A 20,116-nucleotide genomic window follows, 5' to 3' on the forward strand; every position below is an offset into this window, starting at 1 on the left:
TTTCCTCTTTGCTCTTTATGGTCTTATTCCATGACACACGTGTCACATTCAGACATCGTTATTCCCTCCTGTGTACACACACTTTGTGCTCTTAACGTGTTTGCATGCACTGGTGCTCAATTTTTTCATGTTGTTGTTTAATTTCATCTGTTGTAGTTATTTTTAACAAATAACATTTGACCCTATATGGCTTGTATGACGCTGCAGTGAATCAATATGCTAGCATCGGAGCCTCCATGACAAGAGCAGGAGCTAAACAGGAAGTCTGTGGTCAATGAGTCACATTGTTGAGGTTTTTTTTGTTTTGTTTTTTTCTTTTTGGATATTTATGAGATTCCCAAATTGGCAACAACCAAAAATCTAGGGTTTATTGTGATTGTAGATTACATCAGCTGAGCTGTTTTCCAAGCATACTGTTTTTGCTGCCCCAGCTTAGAGGCATGATTATACAGGTGACAAGTAAGCCAATGAGCTACACAACCTTTTTTTAATCTGTAGTAGCAAAGACAATCTCCATTGAGCTTACAGTGTCATTGTTTCTGCTCTCAGCGAGTGTTGCATTGGCTCAAATGTGTCTAAAATACTGTAAGCAATACCTAATTTTATACAATAGAACAATGGTAAGAAATGCATTCCATGAATCAAAATTAGAATACTTTATTAATTCCTTAGGAAATTATGTGACTTACAGTTACTCCAAGACAGTAACAGATTAAACTATTTAAATAATACAATATGTTACAGAGTTTACAAATTTAATAAATGGCATTAATATATACAAATCGCTCAACTAAAAATATAAAGAATATGCAGGGTGGAATATATATGATTGACATTTGACTCTAACCTGTGAACTTTCTCATTTGCTATTTTACAGTAGCGCATGTGTAGGTATTGCATTGTTTACAGTGTATTAGATGAATAAGGGTGTGCAAATGAGTATGAAAAGAATATGGGTCTCTCTCTCTCTATGTTGGCGCTATGGTGGCCCCCAGCAACACTGAACTGGATAAGTGGTTAAAAAGATGGATGGAAAATGACATATATAAATGACATAGGCTTTGAACCCCTTGAATGCCATTTTGACAGTTATATTTTCATCAATTAAAAATTTAATAAACTAAAGTTTCTACAGTGATGCCAATCGCAGTGTTTGAGTTACAATGGTAACCAGCTCCTTAGCATATTTGATGGCACTGTTGAAAAATGAGGTCAGCAAGGTTATTTTGTCATCCTTTGTGCTATATAGGTCTGTACCATGGCTCTCAAGTTGTCATGATATTGGACAAATCAGCAAAGTGACTGAAGATGAAGATGCATTTGAGAATGCAAGTATTTCATGCATCCCACTGAACATTGAAGGGTCTTTACCCTGCCAACTTCCTACTACACAGACTGATCTCTGATTGCAACCTTGTGTGAAAAAGATGGAGTTGTATCTCCTGGACATCCTACCTACCCAGTTAGGTTGCCTAAAACAGCGGTCCCCAACCCCCGGGCCTCGGACCGGTACCGGTCCGTGAGTCGTTTGGTACCGGGCCGTGAGAGTTGAGGCTCAGGTGTGAAATGTATGGTTTTCAGGGTTTTTATCGGTTTTCAGCGTTATTTTGTTATCGTTTTTATCGTTAACTCTGTTTTCCTGGGTCTTTTCACGTGTGTTATGAATAAATCTTCTTTTTTTTTTTTGGTACCGGTACTAGTTTTATTTCGTTGTATTTATCCGCGACACCTTAAAGGTCAGTCCATGAAAATATTGTCGGGCATAAACCGGTCCGTGGCGCAAAAAAGGTTGGAGACCGCTGGCCTAAAACACACGAGAAAAGACATTTTTGGACTATTCCATGTACCCAATTCTTCTAATGTTTTTAAAAGTTTGTGAAAATGTCAGGAGGCTTCATCTTGTGGGGACCATAACTTTTAATTATAATATTGTTTTAATTCACAAGTTGTGATCACACAAATTAATTGCTTCAGCTAACTGTGCTTTTAGATGAAACTGTTTTTACAGTGTTTTAGTTCCACCCCTCTGTTTTCACCCATCTTGATAAAACTGATTTGTGTAAATAGCACTTAAGAAAACGTATGTTATATATTTCTGTGGGGATGTCATTCTTGGCAAAATGAGGGTGATTGCAGGCACCGTTTCTTCTGGGGGTTTATTGTTCTGAATGCACTGATTGTTCGAACAATGGTGTAATAGCTGGCACGGTGTCACATTGTGATTTGCTCACGAGCAATTGGCCTCCCAGCGAAGGTCAGAGTGGACTGGTCATTGTTTAAAATGGCACTCTGCTTGTTTTCCACAAATGTCAGGGACAAAGAAATTAGCCAACCAGATCGCTGGCCCACCTTCTTGAGTCACAGACATTCCATGGCTGTGACTGCCAACGCCCACCACCCTATGGTGGGGTGACCCAGCCAGTGTGAAATCCCCACCGTGATGTCATGACTGGAAGGTATTCTTTAAGATGGAACATATGACATGATTGGCAAAGATGGAACAAATACAAATCTCATCTAAACACTGTGTGGGGATAAAGCTGACTGGGAAACCCACAAAATGGTGAGGCGACAACTGGAACCAATTGATCTCATCAACGAGAAGTGCATGGGCACTGTAAGGCCTTGATTAATGTAGAGTGCGGTACTTGTTCCATGCATACCAGTGATGCCAGAAACATAAGCTTTGGATAAAGCTGTCTGAGAAAGTCCTGAAAAGAGGAAGGAAACAACTGGAAGCAATTCATCTTATCAAAGCGAGACAAAGAGATGAGCTTGGGCAAAGAAAGCCTTTGAAATCGCTTCTTGTTCCAGATGCTCCAGAGATACAAAATAGAATATTAATACTATCTATTTCAAGCCAAAAGACCCCCAAAACAAGCCTAAAATGGTAAAAGAGTCCAAATAAGAGAAAAGATATAATTTGTTTTAACATAATCAAATCAAATCACTTTTATTGTCACATCACATGTGCAGGTACATTGGTACAGCACATGTGTGTGAAATTCTTGTGTGCGAGCTTCACAAGCAACAGAGTTGTGCAAAATACAATAATGTAAACAAAAAATACAAGAATGGCTACATCTGAAACTAATAAATATATGTACAATATATAATAGTATATGCATTTCTGGATGTGTATACTAAATATTTTTCTACGTGTGTGTGTGTGTGTGTGTGTGTGTGTGTGTGTGTGTGTGTGTGTGTGTGTGTGTGTGTGTGTGTACACATATTTTACAAATTAAATAGAGTAAACAATAAATAAAATATATAAAATAAAATATACAGAGTGAGACATGTGCAAAACAGTGGCATTACTGTACAGTATGGAGTGCATAATGTTAAAGTTCCAGTAGTGAAGCTGAGGTGTCTATGACGTGTTCAGCAGTCTGATGGCCTGATGGAAGAAGCTGTCTCTCAGTCTGCTGGTACGGGACCGGATGCTGCAGAACCTCCTTCCTGATGGAAGTAGTCTGAACAGTTTATGGCTGGGGTGACTGGAGTCCTTGATGATCCTCCCCGCTTTCCTCAGGCACCGCTTCCTGTAGATGTCTTGGAGGGAGGGAAGCTCACCTCCAATTATCCGTTCAGAGCACCGCACTACTCGCTGGAGAGCTTTGCAGTTGTAGGCAGTGCTGTTGCCATACCAGGTGGTGATGCATCCAGTGAGGATGCTCTCAATGGCACAGTGATAGAAGGTCCTGAGGATGCGGGGGCTCATGCCGAATCTTTTCAGTCTCCTGAGAAAGAAGAGGCGCTGCTGCGCCTTCTTCACTGTTTTGTTTGTGTGTACTGACCACGTAAGATCCTCAGCCAGATGTACACCAAGGAACCGGAAGCTGCTCACTCTCTCCACAGCAGCGCCGTTGATGGTGATGGGGGTGTGTACTTCTCTGCACCTCCGGAAGTCCACTATCAACTCCTTTGTCTTTGCGACGTTGAGGGTGAGATGGTTGTCTTGACACCAGTGGGTCAGGGCGCTGACCTCCTCCCTGTAAGCTGTCTCATCACTGTTGGTGATAAGACCCACCACTGTAGTGTCGTCCGCAAACTTCACAATGATGTTGAAGTTGTTAGTGGCCGTGCAGTCGTAGGTGTAGAGTGAGTACAGGAGAGGGCTCAGTACACACCCCATTAGTTTCTCTTTCTAGCATGTCATGTTGGTAAATTTGTATTTAAATTCTCACTGCATTACATATATATCCTGATGTAATGCAGTGAATTAAAAACCATAGATTAAACAGTGTCATGTGTACAAATAAGAAGTTAGCAAAGAACCAATTGTAGAACCAGCTGCATTTCTTTAGTTGAAATTATAAATAATCCCAAAGATTACGCAGTTTGACACACAGGTATTAGCCAAAAAATGTTATATCTCACCATGGCATGCATTGTTTCCTTAAAACATTGAGGAAACTGGACAAGTGAAAAACAAAAGGAGATGAACGTCATGTCCTTAAAAAAACAGGACAAAAACATCCAGCAAACACCTAACACGTGACCTGGGAGATGCATCTCACCATTCCATTTATCCACACACTCTTCACTCAAACCTCATCAGGAATGGTCTCAGTGGAAGGCTGCCTGTCAGGAAGTCATTCTTAAGGACGGGAAGCAGGAGGGAAAGACTGAGGTATGCTAAGTTACACAAGAACTGCAATGATAATCAGTATCATAAAATTGTCATCTGTGTGTATGGACGAAGTCAGGAGGCTTTTGATTGATCGTGGAATACCATCTGAAAAGAATGATCGCAAACAAAAAGGCCAATGCAGCAAAAGCATACACAATGGAACACGATTGGCTGAAGAATAAAGGTGGCAATATCAAATATTGATTTAAAAGGTCATTAGAAGTCTAAAAAGTCTGTTTTTGCCTTGTATACTATATTTCCATGTATTTTTGCACATCTTTTAATAAATCACTGCAACTATTACTCATTCGCCTTGCAAAATATGAAGAGCTCAGAGGTGGTTCAAGATTTTTGCACAGTACTATATTCCAATTAAATGCACAATTTAGGTCATGGAGGTACAAACACATGTCAGAGAAATCATTTTAGTATATAACGGTCCAACCAGCTGCCCTGCATACTGAAAAAGGAGGAAAAAAAGGTTTGGAGGGGGCAGAGAGAGGTGGGAGACATGTCTGCACTTGCTGGTTTGCTGAGAGCCTTGGGTTGACTCTTTTGAACTCATGATGAGGTAAATTCCATCCTCACATCTTTGGAAAGAAGTACCTCACATGCACACACACATGCACGCGCCATCATATTGCACCTCTCTGTTCCAAGGCGCCGATTATCAGCCCATTACCCGCTCTTAGACCAGCATTTCTGATAATGTGTACACAAACACTACATATGTACACGCAACATACACCCATAAATGCATACATAAACACACACACGTGCAAGATCTAAGAGTGGAGTGAGGGCATAATTAACATCTAGAAAACCACACTGAAGAGCTGGCTGCTGTCCAATAATCTCATTTCCTGCTTTCCCTTCTTTACTTTCTATCTGTTATAAGAATATAGAGTGCATATTATCATATGGCTGGACACATTCCACTTACTTCAAAGCCCTTTGGTGAGTGTGCATGATTACAGGGTGGGCTTGGTTTAAAGAGAATCAGAGAGAGAAAAAATCTGAGGAGGAGAGATGAGGAGAAAGAAGGCAAGAGAGAAAGCAGCTGGGTTGGTGGTAAACATCTGGCAGTTGTGGAGGCCTGGCCCTGACATACAGGGGAAATAGTTGCGTTGCTGTTCCAAGATCTGCTCCCTCCAGTCTTTCCTCATCCGCTCTCCTCCACAGATCTAATCTAATGTGACTAAATGTCTGTAATGGTCCAACACGTCACTGGAGGTTGGCCTACTTTGGCTTTGTTAGCAGAATTATTTAAATCAAGAAGGTATTTTTTTAAAATTCACAGACTGATTGTCTCCGACTACTATACATTGTTTCCACAGCTCAAAATTGTGGGAACAGCTTCTTGATTCTGAGTTACAGCCCCTGTTGCACAATTCATTTCTCTCTTGTTTTAAAGCTAAGCCCTTCCCTAACTCATCTGCTTCTCTTTATCTACATCCCCCCTTGTGAGGATGCATTTAAGACAGAGGAGCTTAGTGTGGTGTAAGGACGTAAACTCACAAGTCATTGGTGTTCATAAAATTGTATTTGTATTTGCTATTATATTTAAAAGGTACAAGAGAAGCGAGAACGAGATATGCTTAATGGGCTCAGAAAGCAGCATCCATATTTCCATGACAACTGTGCCAACTTGGTCTGCTTTGAAAAAGAACCTGATGTGATCAAAATGTCAAGAAGACCATTTAATGTGTTCTTGATGGTTTCTGGGAAGGATTCAATACCTAAAAGAACACACAAATATTTATTTTGATATGGCTTTACACAGTTTAAGTATTATTTTATATTGCATTATGGCTTGTACATTTAGGACATTATTTTTTGTGGGGGATTTACTATAGGAGCTACATAACAATATTTGTATCAAAACATCTAATAAGGTATATGAGGCAAAGAATTTTGTGTGTACAAGGCACAATAGTCAAAAGGGTGTCAAGTTTTTAGGGAACACTGTGAAATCTAAAGTGTTTTTGTGGAAATAACCTACATGAAAGCAGAAAAAGCTGAGCCGACATCTTATAAGGAGAGGAGTTCTCTCACATTGATCATCAGTCGTATTTTTGGTGGGCAAGTATGATTTGTCTTTTTTGCCATATCAGTTGCCCCCTTGGGTTGATTTGTGTTCACTGAATTGAATCAAATTCCATTTAATTCCTCACAGGCACATTGTCCTGGTAAAGGACCATATTTCTTTTGCTGGATTCGAATTACACCGGTGACTATTTTCTAAGTGTCGTTGCTGGAATGTGTTTGTCTGTGCCAGCTGAGAGAAATGAAGAGCTCAGGGGCAACGAGTGTATTTGGCTCTGAGTGCCGGTTTGAAAATACAGTAAGAATTATCAATGTGGACAAAGATATACAAAACACAGACGTAACGAATTGAACGGCCTGTTTTTTGTTGTTGCACGTGCCAGGGTTAAATGAAACAATGTCATTCTGGTTTTCTGCAGTGTTGAATTTTCTGTGATCGAAGCCAATGAGTGGCTCAAAGTGCAGTAAAAATTTGTTGTGGATTTCAATTTAACAACAATTTTTGATCTGTGATTTTACTCCCATTTTTTTATTGTCAGAGTAAAGTTACTGTTTTCATCAAATGATGGATTTATAGGCTTGTATTGAATCTATACAAATTATGTTTTTGGCCCTGAGACACGTTTTGTGTTCTAATTGTGACATGCACTTGTTGGCAATGATGTCTTAATTTCAAGCGCGAACATGCACATTTGTATATGTGTGGAAGTCTGCTATAATGAACCCCGGGGGAAGAAGGTGAATGCATGCACAGATGCAATATGGTATTGTGTAGCATATCATACACCGATCAGTATTGGAAAAGTCTTATTCTTTTTAAAACCTGTAGCAAATTCACCACATATGTTTTAGAAAATAAATCAGACCATTAATCGATGTCAGGTATCAATGCTGAACCTAAAACCCTTGAAACTGTGGGCTCTTGGTGGGCTAAATGATGCCGAGTTCAGCCACCAGAGGGACTTTGGTCTGTGGTTAAAGATGTTTTAGAGGCGCTGGAACAGAGCTTTGACCCACTTGACACTCTCAAAAATCTGCTATGGGTGAATTAGTTTGAATGTATGGTATAAGAAATTATTGTATATTACTTGAGAAGTTTATTTTATTTATTTACATTTATTGTTGAGTTCTTGGTGATTTTTTTTAAATTTAATTGTAGTTTTTTAAAATTTATTTTTAACTTAAAAAATGTGAAATGACAAGAAACATGACACAGGTACTGGGTACTGGAATTAATATATTCTGTAGCATTATGACACATAAAATCAATTCAGCCTTGGGTTTGTTTGCCTTAGAGTTCACCCACCTGTTTGGGCTTACATAACCTATTAACGCAGATGTCTTAGGAGTCAACAACCAATAAAAAGCATATAAGGATCTCATATTTTATGCGTAGAATATTTTTTCATGTTCTGTGTTTAGTTTGAATCTTTTTCGTTGAATCACAAAGAGAATAAACTATAACTCAGTATTTGTGAATTTTGTATACAAAATGTTCTGATTACTGAGCTCTATCGGAATAAATAATTCATTAAAGGCACTTCAAAATTGTAGTCTACTTGATAGGCAAATTTGGCATTTAATAGCTTTAAAGTAACTAAAATATTCCTTTAAAACTTTTATTTCTTTAAAAAATAATCGTGCCCTAGTTTTTTTTTTGTTTTTCTTTTCTTTTTCTTCATGACTGTAAACCGCTGTCCGCCCTCATTTATTCTATGCTGTGAGAGAAGCGCGCTATAGCGTTCTGTTTTGGCTTTCTCACTGCGCACTGTGCATTACGGTAGAGGCGGGATCTCGCTCCATGTGGGTCGGCTATGATTGACATGGCGGAGTCTCCCAGTACTCGTAGCGTCGAGCCAGCAGACAGGCAAGACCCGGCCCAGGGAATTAAAAATCGCGCAGCCACGTCTGTTTGAAGATTATTTTATTGCAGCGAGGTGAGTCCTTTTACAGTTTTTAAGCAGCATTCCCCACAAAGTGGGGGAATCGAGGCAACTGGAGTGGATGTTGAAAAAGTTTTAGAAGTGCGTGTGTCTGTGTGTGAGTTTGGAGAGCTGAGCGCTGACGCCGGCAGTCTGGGCCACTTGGCCAACGCAAAGGAAAAAGGAAAATTGCTTTGCCACTGCGGAGGAGGGTGAAACGAAACTTTTTTTTGTTGCTCAAAAATTCCTTTTATTTTGAAACAATAAGGAAAAGCAAAGCAGAGGGGATAGTCGTGCTAATTCATCACACTAGTCGCGTGAATGTGTCGGACTGTGCGTTTTGGAGTCTGCTCTTTGTGGTCCCGATTTCTCAGCTTTCACCAAAGAATGTGTTTTTGTCTCCGAGGACTTCAGATGGAGTGAGTGCGCAACAGAAGAAAACCGTTGTCTCCGTGGCTTGTTTCTAATAATCAACTGTTGGTGCGCTGTGACTTGCATTGTGGAAATCGTCGTTTTTGTTGTTGCTGCTTAAAATCAGGAAATGAGCACTTTTATAGCTGGAAAATAACTTGGAAAGGAAGATGCTGAGGCAGCCAGATTTGACAGAGGGGGTTGCGAAATCATTGAATTGACACTATAGGGGATTCTGTTGTGTTGGATAACTGTCGAGAAGCGTTGAAGGGGCCGTTTAAGATCGACTTTCCGTTGACTTTGTGTGCGTTTGCAGAATGCAGTGAAAAGCTTTGGAGGAGGAAAAAAAATCCCAACTCCAGCATATCCTAGCATTCCTTCCAGCCAGCCAGTCTCTCTCTCTCACCCTCTCTCTCCCCCAGAAACGACTACGTGTCTGTTTATGCAGGAGACAAATTTTTCTCTCAGCCTCTCTGATGCAGACGTGGAAATCAAACATTGGTCTTCTGCTCGACACGATCGATTATCTGACGTCCACGTAGTTACAGAAAGACTATAGGCCCTTGTCCCACCGCATTAGGAGAAAACTTCAGATGAGTTGGGCTGCAGGATCGTTGGTAGCTTGTCAGGTTTTTCTTTTTTTTCTCCCCTTGTTTAATAACGGGACTCAATAGTTGTCATTAAAATGTCATTACTGGTGGTGGCAGTATTGGTGAGGTGTAATTGGAGCATTGATTTGGGGGTTGCATATCTCCCCGTGTTGTGCGCTTCAGGTCCACGTCGGATGATATTGGTTACGGGCTTGGGGGGATTACCCAACGCATCACACACATGTACGCTTCTTCTACTTTTTCATGGGAGAAAGTGAAGGAAAGGGAGACGGAGAAATCCGATCCCAAATAGATGACGTCACGTGACATTCCTTTGGTGAAAGGCTGATGTGGCCATGATTTTTTTTCCCTTTCTTTACCCCCCCCGGAAAAAAAAGAAAAAGATATCTGACTTTTCTTTGAGGGGGATGAATGAGGTCGGCTTCCAGCTGAAAAGGTGTATTTGGGTTTAGAGTGTGAAGGAATTCTCCCTGTGCTGCTTGAATGAGCAATTTATCTTGCTTCCATGAGAGCATCAAAAACTTTTAGCATCAGACAGTTAAGTTGTGGACAGTAAGCTGAGAGGTGGACAGCTGGATGCAGGTAAAGCTTTAATCAAAGTGTGGCACTCTAACATGATTAAAAGCCTTTTCTGCTGAAAGTAGCATCTGTTGGCTCTAACTTAGATCCCAAGAGGAATCAGGTTAAAAGGTAAGATAGGCTTTCAGATTTGGGACCATCCTGCTTTACAGCTCCAGCATTATTCTTTGTGTTTCATTGGTGTCAGATTCAGCACAGCTTGTTGCCTGAAGCTTGTATTAAATGTGCAACATTGTACACAGCTGAAACTCCTAGGATATATGTAGCAAGGATTTGCCTTAAAACTGATGCAACTTTATATCAAATGATCCTTATCTTCTCATTTTCACATTTTCTCTGTGTGTCTTTAAGCAGACACAGTCAGGTTGGGGTTATACTGGAGTCACATTGATGGAGGGTAACCATTGTTGCTTTAGCTTTCCATGTATTTTGCACAAACAGAGAAAGAACAGAGGTTGAATAACACTTTATGTAAGTTTTAAATTTGTCACACAGGTGCAGCCCACACCTTTGTGCCACTAACTGTGATGGTGCGTCACTGCCTACACATGGGGTGATTTTTAACATTGCAGCTTCTGTGATCCAATTAATTAGTTTTTGCATGAGTGACAACCAAAATAATGAGGAAAAGGGAGGCTAAAATATCTTATATGTCAATTCACTGGTAAGTTCTTTTTATATGGCATACATTTTTCTTCTCTACTTCTCCAGCATCTACACAGAAAGCATACATGATATTAAAACAAGAAGCTTTGGGTCCAATATTCAGAATGTGGTTATTCTAAGAACAATAAGGAAGTTACTTTCATGTTACATGTGATTTCAGGATGCCAGGAGGATTCTCTTTGTCTTAGTACTCTGGTTCGCTACTGGCCTAATAAAACTCTTTGGTATGCCTGGTTGAAATGGGGTCAGGGAATGGGCAGCCTGGATGATGCTAGCCATTGTATGTGTGTACTTATGTGTCTGACTGGTAACCTAGAACACGCTATCAAATGGGTAGTGTTACCAAGTAGCTCTTGTTTTTCAGGAACACAGGCAGATGCAGCTATAGAGTTACATAGACAAAACAATGCTGCCCTGGAATGTGTGTGTGTGTGTGAGCATGTGAAACAGAGGCAAACATGAAGAAACTTATGATAAAACTCCTCATGAATTCCTGTTACTGTAGTTTTTCAGGCATTAGACTTTTTTTTATAGTTTTTATATAGTTGTAGACATTTTATCGACCAAATAAGCAAGATTAGATTTGAAAATAATTGTTGCTTTGCTGAATTAGTCGTTGCAGCACAGTGGTGATTTAGTTCAAGAGACAAGTGTGTCAGCTTCAAAGGCTTTAGAAAAGAAGAAAAACATGCACAGTCTGTGCAAATTTAAATTTGTTACATTTATGATCTGCAGTTCTTGTCATGTCTGCATATAATCAGTAGTAATTATTATTTATAGTACTGATTCCGACCATTTAAATACATCAGTTTGCTCTGAATATTTCCTTCTAGTAACTGGTGTGTGTTTGCTGTGCACTGTGCTTCACCGCTCTACTGTATGTCTGCAGTTTCTATGTATCCTGCTGTCTCTTCTGCCATCTGGTTCTCCGAATGCAACAGGTGTGCTTCCCAGAAAAATTGCTACCTTCACTGTTACTGTTTCGGAGGTGCATTTCCTTGACAGTGATGAGAGGTTATCTTATTTGTAAGTTGGATGTGATTAGGAGTTCCTCTACTGTGAGGTCAAAAGGTCAACACTTAAAGTGCAAAAGCAGGATTTCTGTAGATTATCTCCTTGCTGCCTCTCTGGTTTTTTAATTACTGTAAGTAACACTTTCTTTTTGTTCAAGATAACGTACGAGTGTGGAGTAATGATGTCCTACAGGATGAATTTGTAGTGCAGGTTTAGTGTGCTGCATCTCTTGATTTGTTTCATGAAGTGTGTATGCAAATATACAGTTACATTAAGTTATAAATGACTCATCTGATTCATGAGGTCAAACCCCGTGTTTGCTGCAGGATATTGTGCAAACAGACACTGAGAAAGAGATGCATGGATGTGTTATGAGAAAAAAACGCTTTGTCCTATTTAACAACAGCAGCTGTTTGTCTGACGCTCCATGCTTTCACTTTCCATTTCCCAGCTTTTGACTGGGTGTCTCTGCTTGTTGCCACACACTCGCATCTTCGCCCACTCTTTCTCTCTTGCTCCATCTTCTTCTCTCCCAAATGAACGGTGGCTTTTTGTTGAAGTATCCCAGCATCTAATGTTTGCTTGGCATAGAACTGTAATGTTTACCCTTCTCGGCCCTTTCTTTCGTCCTCCTTGCCTTCCTCCCTGCCCCTCTTGCTCTCCAGAATCCCGTCTCCCTTCTTTTTTTTTTTTTTGTCTCCCTCGATAATTTCCTGTATTGTTGACAGTTGATTCAGATGTAGATGAAAGAAGCCTTTCAACTTCTCTTCCCCCATCTCCTCCCTCCCATCCCCTTTTCCATTGCATTTTTCTTTCCTCTTCTCTTGGCTTCTTCTTTTGCTAATCGTAGTGTTTGATAAAATAATTCAAACAATCTCAGTCTCAGAGTTTCAGTCTAAAATAAGACAGACAGGATTTCTCAAATGTGATGCAACTGAATGAATATTTTTGGAAATAAATATTTACAAAGACTGTCATGAAAGGTCATTGAACTTCCTCTTAATGCTTTTTTGCAAAGAAAATAGTAACAGTGTTCATTCACTTTTAAGTAAACATCTTTATAATGACTAAACTAAACAACCTAATAGGGCATTTAAAAAATGAAAACAAACTGCTGTTCTTATGCAGCAGATTTATTACATTTTGACAGTTAAAAGAAACGAGGAGCTCGTTAATGAATTAAATGATTGATGGTTATTTTCTTGTCAGTAATTTAAATAATAGGTTACCCTGGGTCATTTTCAGAACCCCTTTAGACTCCTGGTTAGGCAAAAGCTATTTCAAGGCATGTACCTGGAAACTATACAAGTAATTTCCCCTTTGTTTTGATGTTTTACACACTGAATGTTGTGTGTTGGTGTCTGCCAATGTGCTGCATGGAATACACTCTAGCTTGACCCTTACACCAGTCACTTAAAGAAAGTTATAATGGTTAATTAAGCTTTTGTACCATTTTAGTAACTTAGAAAAATTTGACCTGTTCTGTTGATATCCAAGCATCACTGCACATGAACAATGTTAAACATGATTCACTTCTCTCTTTGTTTAAGCAGAGCTAATGAATATAATCATTAGTTGCAGCCATATTTCTATATGAGGGTAGATGACGCATAAGCTGGAACAGTACTTAAAGTCGAGCCACAAGCAGAAATTTGAGCCACGTATATTCGAATACCTTACGTGCATTTCAATGCACAGCAATACTGGCACATGATTCAACTTGTGCCCTCGCTTAAATCTTTGATTTTACCAACTGGTGCTATTGAAACATCTCACCTGCTGAGACACAGACTAATAGTTAACGTGATAGAGTCAAAGAATTTTGACAAAGAGGTAAAAGTTTCACAACAAGAAGGCCAGCTGCCAAATTTATCATCAACTTAGTATCTAAGGTAAAAAAAAAAAAAGGTTTGAATGATTCAAATGAGGTGTGTATCTCTCGGTCACCCTGCCCTCCTTTTGCCCTTTCACAGGCCCTAGGCGGTATCATCCATAGAAATGGCTTGTTGAAGAGATGCCTCTGTGTGAGCATGCACAGTCAGCTGGCCAAAGACATTAATTGTGCATATATATATAATATATATATGCACACAAAGACACAGACACAGCCTTGATTTAACACATATGCATGAAATGTACACACTCAGTTAACTTTATGTGCTTGTATTAGCATGCCAGGCGTGTTGGTGTTGCTGGTTGGCAGGCCCATGGAAAGTTCCGCCAGTCGTTAATGGCTGTTTTTATGCCTGGCTGTGAGCATTTTGAGTGTTTATCTCAAGTGTCTTAAATCTGCAGTTGGCTAAGTCTCTCGTGTGTGTGTGTGTGTGTGTGTGTGTGTGTGTGTGTGTGTGTGTGTGTGTGTGTGTGCACTGAAGTGGGGAACTGAATCTGTAACTAGTTATTTTCAGTTTCTTTTATGTTGTGAACCAAAATTAGAACTCATATAAGACTTCTTAGTATGCCTGTCTCTCTGTATGTGACCATCATTATTTGTATGTATGATTAATGCAACTGTGCGTGTGTGTGTGGCAGTGCTTCACATGTTGTCACTTCACATGGAGGATATATTTGGGCCAGATTTAAGGGTGAAGGGGAGGAATCTTAATTTGACTTCCGATCCGTTTCTTAGAGGATCCTGTCATTAAAACTAACAAAGAAACAGCCCCGTCCAAACTATCACATGAACTAAGCAAACTGATTGGTTGTGACACATTGGATGAATTATTTATATCGGAAGTGTCAGAAGTTATTTTTTAAACGGAAGAAAACATTGTGGTTGGAGTAATGGAAAGTGGAAAGCATCGTGAAATAACATGTTTAGTCAGCAGAATGAAATCATAGCAAAACCATGAAGCAGGGATTTGTGCGACTAGAAATGCCAGGCTTTGTATCCAAATAGCCATATGCACACTGTAGATTGTGACCTTAAAGAGTGATCTTACCCCAAAAGGTCATCGTGTGCAAGGTTTCTGCCAAGAAAGTTTTCGATCGGGCGGTTCCTTAAACTTCAGACAGAACAGTGGAGCTGCATATGTGCAACAACAGCAAAAGGAAAGAGACGGCGATGAACGATTTTAAGCTGAACTCGTAAATCAGTATTAGTTAATAACACTTTCCTGGCTCCTTATTCCCTGTTTTTGAACTTCTTTATAGTTTTTTTTCTCAAGCCGATTTATATGTGTAAAAATGCCTAACACGAGCAGAAGGCTAATAACTTACAGTGGCTACCTTGAGAGTTGCAGCTATTCTCCTTAAAGGAAAAGAAAATCCTGGCGCTCATCAACACCTGAGCTCGACGTAAGCTTAAATGGCCACACTGCTTGTAAAACACTGATGTTATCATTGTGATCTTTTGGCCATGTTGCTCACCATTAGTTTGGGGCTCAGCAAAAGGAGGAAATAAATGCTCAGTAAAAAATATTAGATTTATCAGCGAAATGTAAAAATGATGAATCTCAAAGCCTCAAGCTACGGATGCTAACGTAGCCTGCTAACACCCACAGGTTAGCCTGTCTTTTTAACACGATCTGTCATGTTGAATGCTGAGCTGTGATATTTCCTGCTCCAAGGTGCACACTTGACTTTTTGACCGTTTGTTTTAATAAATTAAAATAACCGTGACAACTTATTTGACATGGCACCAGTTATTTTGAAGCTCGATCTGACTAAATGTTTAGTGAACGGGGACGAGAAGGGGAATGTCTCTTTCCATTTTTCATAGCAGGCCTCTTCCTCTTGCTTTCAAATGTGAAAGATTAATCCTCGAAAGCTACTGATGATGCAGCAGTAAGACCTGCTACTGCCTGACCAGTGAGAAACTGATCAGAGGAGAGCATATTGGCCATTGACATATCCGTGAAAACAACTCTAGTTTTCATTATGTGTTACAAATAGCACCTGTAAATTGTAACAATGAGAAATCCTTAACTGCTTGGCCTAGTTACCTTAATAACTTATAAGTAATTAAGAGGGTGTTTTTAAAAAAAGATTGAAAAGTGTATCTTCAAATTATTTAAGCTTTGTGCACACATGGCCTCAGACCTCTGTTTTCTTGAACTTTTCTTCCCCTTACCTGCAAGCAGGATCACACACAAATCAATAAAATATTCCATACTGAAATCCACAGACACAGCACCCCCTCCCCTCCATCCCCTCTCTCTCCTCCCCAAAGTAGTGTGTGAAATCCTGAGGCTGATTGAAGAGAAGGAATGTGACCCTGTGACCCCAAGCTGTAGGGAGGGGTGTTATAAGTGTGTGTGTGTTTGATCGTAGGGAGCAAGTGATTGTATGTACACCTTCAACTGGCTTGCGATTCCCAGAAGTGTCTTCTCTCATTTTTCAGCCCAATTCAGTTTTCCTCTAATGGATTTAACACTGATGCGTGCACTCGCTCCCTCCTCTCTCTCTTTCACACACTCACACACATGCACATTCATAAACACAAGTACACAACAGGTTTCTCGTGTAGGTGTGACTAAATGATTTTTCTATCTCAGCGCCCACACAGGCATCTACACACTACTCACTGAGCAAGCTTTTCCTGACCCATAAAATCCGAGTCTCTCTTGGTGGTTTGTCTGCATCTACACACTCATCCATCTGCAAATGAGAGTTTGGGCTTCTCTGTGTGTGTGTGTGTGTGTGTGTGTGTGTGTGTGTGTGTGTGTGAGAGATAGGGGGATGGTGGTGGTTGGTTGGGGAGTAGAATTATTCACTTCTTGACTTTGCATGGCTGTCTTAATTAAGACTCATGGCATCCAGCCTCGATGGAGATCAGCATTAGTGGCTAAGACATGCTGTGTGTGCAGGTCTGGATGGCAGCAGGTCCACTGGCATTGAATGTGCGCTCTTTGTCTGGACTCTGCGGTTGTCCTCCTTCACCTCTCTTCATAGGCCGTTTGTAATGCAGAGCTAATTACAATGATTGTAGGTCACTTCATTGAAATACATAGTCTTTAAGAGGTCTTTAAGACAGAGAAGTTAGGTCTTTGGTAAAAGAAGAAAAAGTGATTTTTACTTGTCTAAATACAATTATGTTAATACTCATGTTTAAACACTCAGCGTGTTTAAATATCACAACTAACTCGTTTTTTTTTTTAAATTGAGGTATTTTGCCATTGACATCATCAGACATCCAGACCAAACTCACTAAATATGAAAAACATGGGAAAGAAAAATTGAGAAATCAATACATTTTTGCTGTGCTTTAGCCTTGAGGCAAGTGTTATGGTGAACTCCTGCTATATGAATGAAATATGAATTGAAATAAAATGGAAAAATCTTTTGAATAATTGATTGCCAAAGTAGCCAAGTAAGTAATATTTAGTTAGTAATATTGGTCATAAGGTATAAATATGCACAGGCGCTCTAAAAGCAGTTTTTAACACATTCCCAAATGTGCTGGTTTTAATGTAATTTTTTTTTTGTCTTTTCTGGCTGGAGTTTTAGAATAAGAGTATTGTCTGCTGCTTGCTAGGGTATACAATGTATTATGTTCATGTGTGCCCATGCTGTGTATACTGGAGTTTAAGCATGCCTGTGCACCCTGTTGGTGTGTATTGTGCGTGTGTGTGTATGTACATGCTCGCTTGTCTGTGTGCTCGATGTGTGCAGTGAGGAGGAAGTGGCTGTGTTTGTTTAAACTAAGCACGCTCAGCCATGTGGGACAATTTAGCGGGAATCAGAGACCTTTACCCCGCCCCCCACACCTCCCTCCCACCCACCATTCAAACTTCCACAAGTCTGTGCTGCTCTCCTCCCCCATTCTAACCCAAAACCTTCTGAATGGGCGGCTGTCTTTTGAAGGCTGAGGGGTTGTTTGAGAAGTTGAGCCAATAGTGTGGGGAGGTAAGAATGGAGGGGGAGGAACAGGGGCAGGGGAGAGCTGCAATAGGTTAAAGCTGAAAGTAGGGCCCAGGATGAGATGAGAAGATGAGGGAGGGAGTACATGGTGCACGGAAATCAAAGTTTAACTGTTCATTAGCTGCTGATTCTTTCGTGCGAATCAGCAGCTGAGCCTCAAAAAGCATGCAACCGCAAAAGTTGTATACAACACACACCCAGCCCTATCTAATCTGTCAACTTGAAGAAGATCCAGCTCTGCAGGCAAAGAATCTGATTTATGCTAAAGCACTGTATTACATGGATCCAACTGCATTACATGGCAATAACCTGGAAAAATGAGAGGAGGTAGTGGATGAGAGATGAATGAGAATGTGGAGCTAGTGTCCTATAATGGCATGCTAGCATAATATTTGGCCGATCTGAGATGTAAATGAAATGCAAATAGTGTGTTTATCAGTTTTGCTGAAAGTCTGCAATGTGGATAATTTTATAAAACGCATGTCGGTTATTGACTCCAGCGCTATCTTGCTTTGTTTCATTATTCTGTCACTTTTTCGACTTTGTCTTTCTCTTGTAGTCTTTGCGTTTAGAACTGTTTGACAAAGTAAAACACTTCTGAAAATGGCATGCAGTCTTACCTAAAGGTAAAGATCAATAAGGTTTAGTGATTACTTGCTTGCAAAACCTGGACTTGAGACTTAAGACATACAAGAATTTCTTAACCTTTAATAATCTTTGGGTTTTAGGAGTAGATGGACTTTAATCTGCTGATTTCCATTTAACTTGGGCATTAGCAGGTTAGCCATGTTAAGCCAGCGCCCAGACGGCCTCTGTGTGTATGAAGCCTGTCATGCCCACCAGTCAGACCAATTCAGCCTTTAGTGTCCTGGCCTGTAGGTTGGCCTTCCCCGGCGTGGCCAGACTGAGCCTTGGAGATCCAAGGTGTTAGGAAAGAGATTGCTGTGAGCTGTCCTTGAGCTGAGTTCTCAATCCTCAGCTTCTTTGGATCTGATGGGGAAAAGTCTTAACTGTTGTGGGATGGGAGGAAGACGGCAGAGAGGGAGGGATGATAGAGGGAAAGAGAGATGAGGAGTAAGGGGAGAAAAGGACAAATGGAGAAGAAAAATCTGGAAGCGCTTGCATGAAGAAGAGTGAGTCATGTTCATGTGCTTGTGGGAGAATAGCCACTTCCTCTGTAACACACAAAAACACCAACAAAATACAGAATGTTCTTATAAGACGTCCGCCAATATGTTTTATTTTTCCAGGGCTCATGATGATTATTTGTAATCAAGGAGACTGATGTATTTTAAACTGATCTACGTTTACAGTTTTTAAATGTCTCAATGTCATTATTTAGGACAAAAAAAACTTTTTTCAAATGCTCTGGTTTAATTATGTTATTGGTAAATTATTATATATGTCAGCATATTATTTCATTGTGTTTATTTTATATTGAGGCAAAAAGGAAACTGCTAATTACGTATTTTTAGTATAAGTGGGAAACTGGTTGTTTTTGACATCATATGACAATTTGGCACATGAACTTTGGCCAATTTTGGGATAATCAGGTTGGAAAATATTCCACACTTTTCCTTGAAACAGTTTGCTTCGAATGGGTTTGCAGGGAGCGTGAAGGAGGTGGTATACATTCATGCCCACTCCATAGCGGTGGGTGTATCAGACTTATTAGATGCACTATTTGCACAGTGATATATTACAACATCACCCTTTTATTTTGTACTAATAAGTCGATGGGCTATATGTACAAGCTAATGTCCTGTCACTTTTGCATTTAACTGTTGTGCTCTCATTTGTCGAGGGATGCCTGAGCAAGTCCAGGGCTGCAGGGCTGCTTGGATACAGCTATGAAAATGGATCATATGTAACACTGGCCAATTACATTTCTGCGCTCTCAAAAAAATCTTGTCACTGGGTTTCAAAATTCTTAGTTTCAGTTTCAGGCCACTAACATCTTTAAGTTAAAGGAGCTCTCAGCAGGAAGACAAGAGCGAGAGATTGGCGGTCTTGGGTGATGTAATTGATGGAAACATCTGACTGGGATGAATGGTATCACAGAGTCACTTTGTCTTTCTGTGTATGGCTATCTGCAATGCCTCTGTTTATACTCAGACTCTCAGACAATGACCCACATTATTTCATTTATTAGTTCCTTTCTTACGCATACACCTTTTTTCTCACACACAGGAGAGTTTTTGGATATAGATCTTCTCTCCTCTGAAGTTACGTCGGTGCTACGTGGCAGGCGTTGGACTGTCAGGCCTCTACTGTGGGTTTACTGCCTACTGGCCAAGCACACAAACACACACACAAAATCACACACACAAGGCCAACTCACAGCCGTACAGCTGCAAGAGGGAGGGCTTGCA

General features: G+C 40.2%; 1 protein-coding gene across 2 annotated transcripts in view; it reads left to right on the forward strand.

Annotated features, from left to right (window-relative positions):
• The first annotated feature begins 8,497 nt into the window (after positions 1-8,497).
• Positions 8,498-20,116, forward strand: part of fndc3ba (fibronectin type III domain containing 3Ba) — an 87,632-nt gene continuing 76,013 nt past the window's right edge. Inside the window, exon 1 of one of the 2 annotated variants that reach the window (XM_004540166.5) lies at positions 8,498-8,616. The gene's annotated coding sequence lies outside the window, so the exon portion shown is untranslated. Of the gene's footprint in view, positions 8,617-8,639; positions 9,021-20,116 lie in introns of those variants that run through there. The other variant, XM_076877678.1, reaches the window with a different exon arrangement.

This window comes from Maylandia zebra, linkage group LG19 (assembly GCF_041146795.1).
Source record: "Maylandia zebra isolate NMK-2024a linkage group LG19, Mzebra_GT3a, whole genome shotgun sequence".
In the NCBI taxonomy this organism is placed as follows: Eukaryota; Metazoa; Chordata; class Actinopteri; order Cichliformes; family Cichlidae; genus Maylandia; species Maylandia zebra.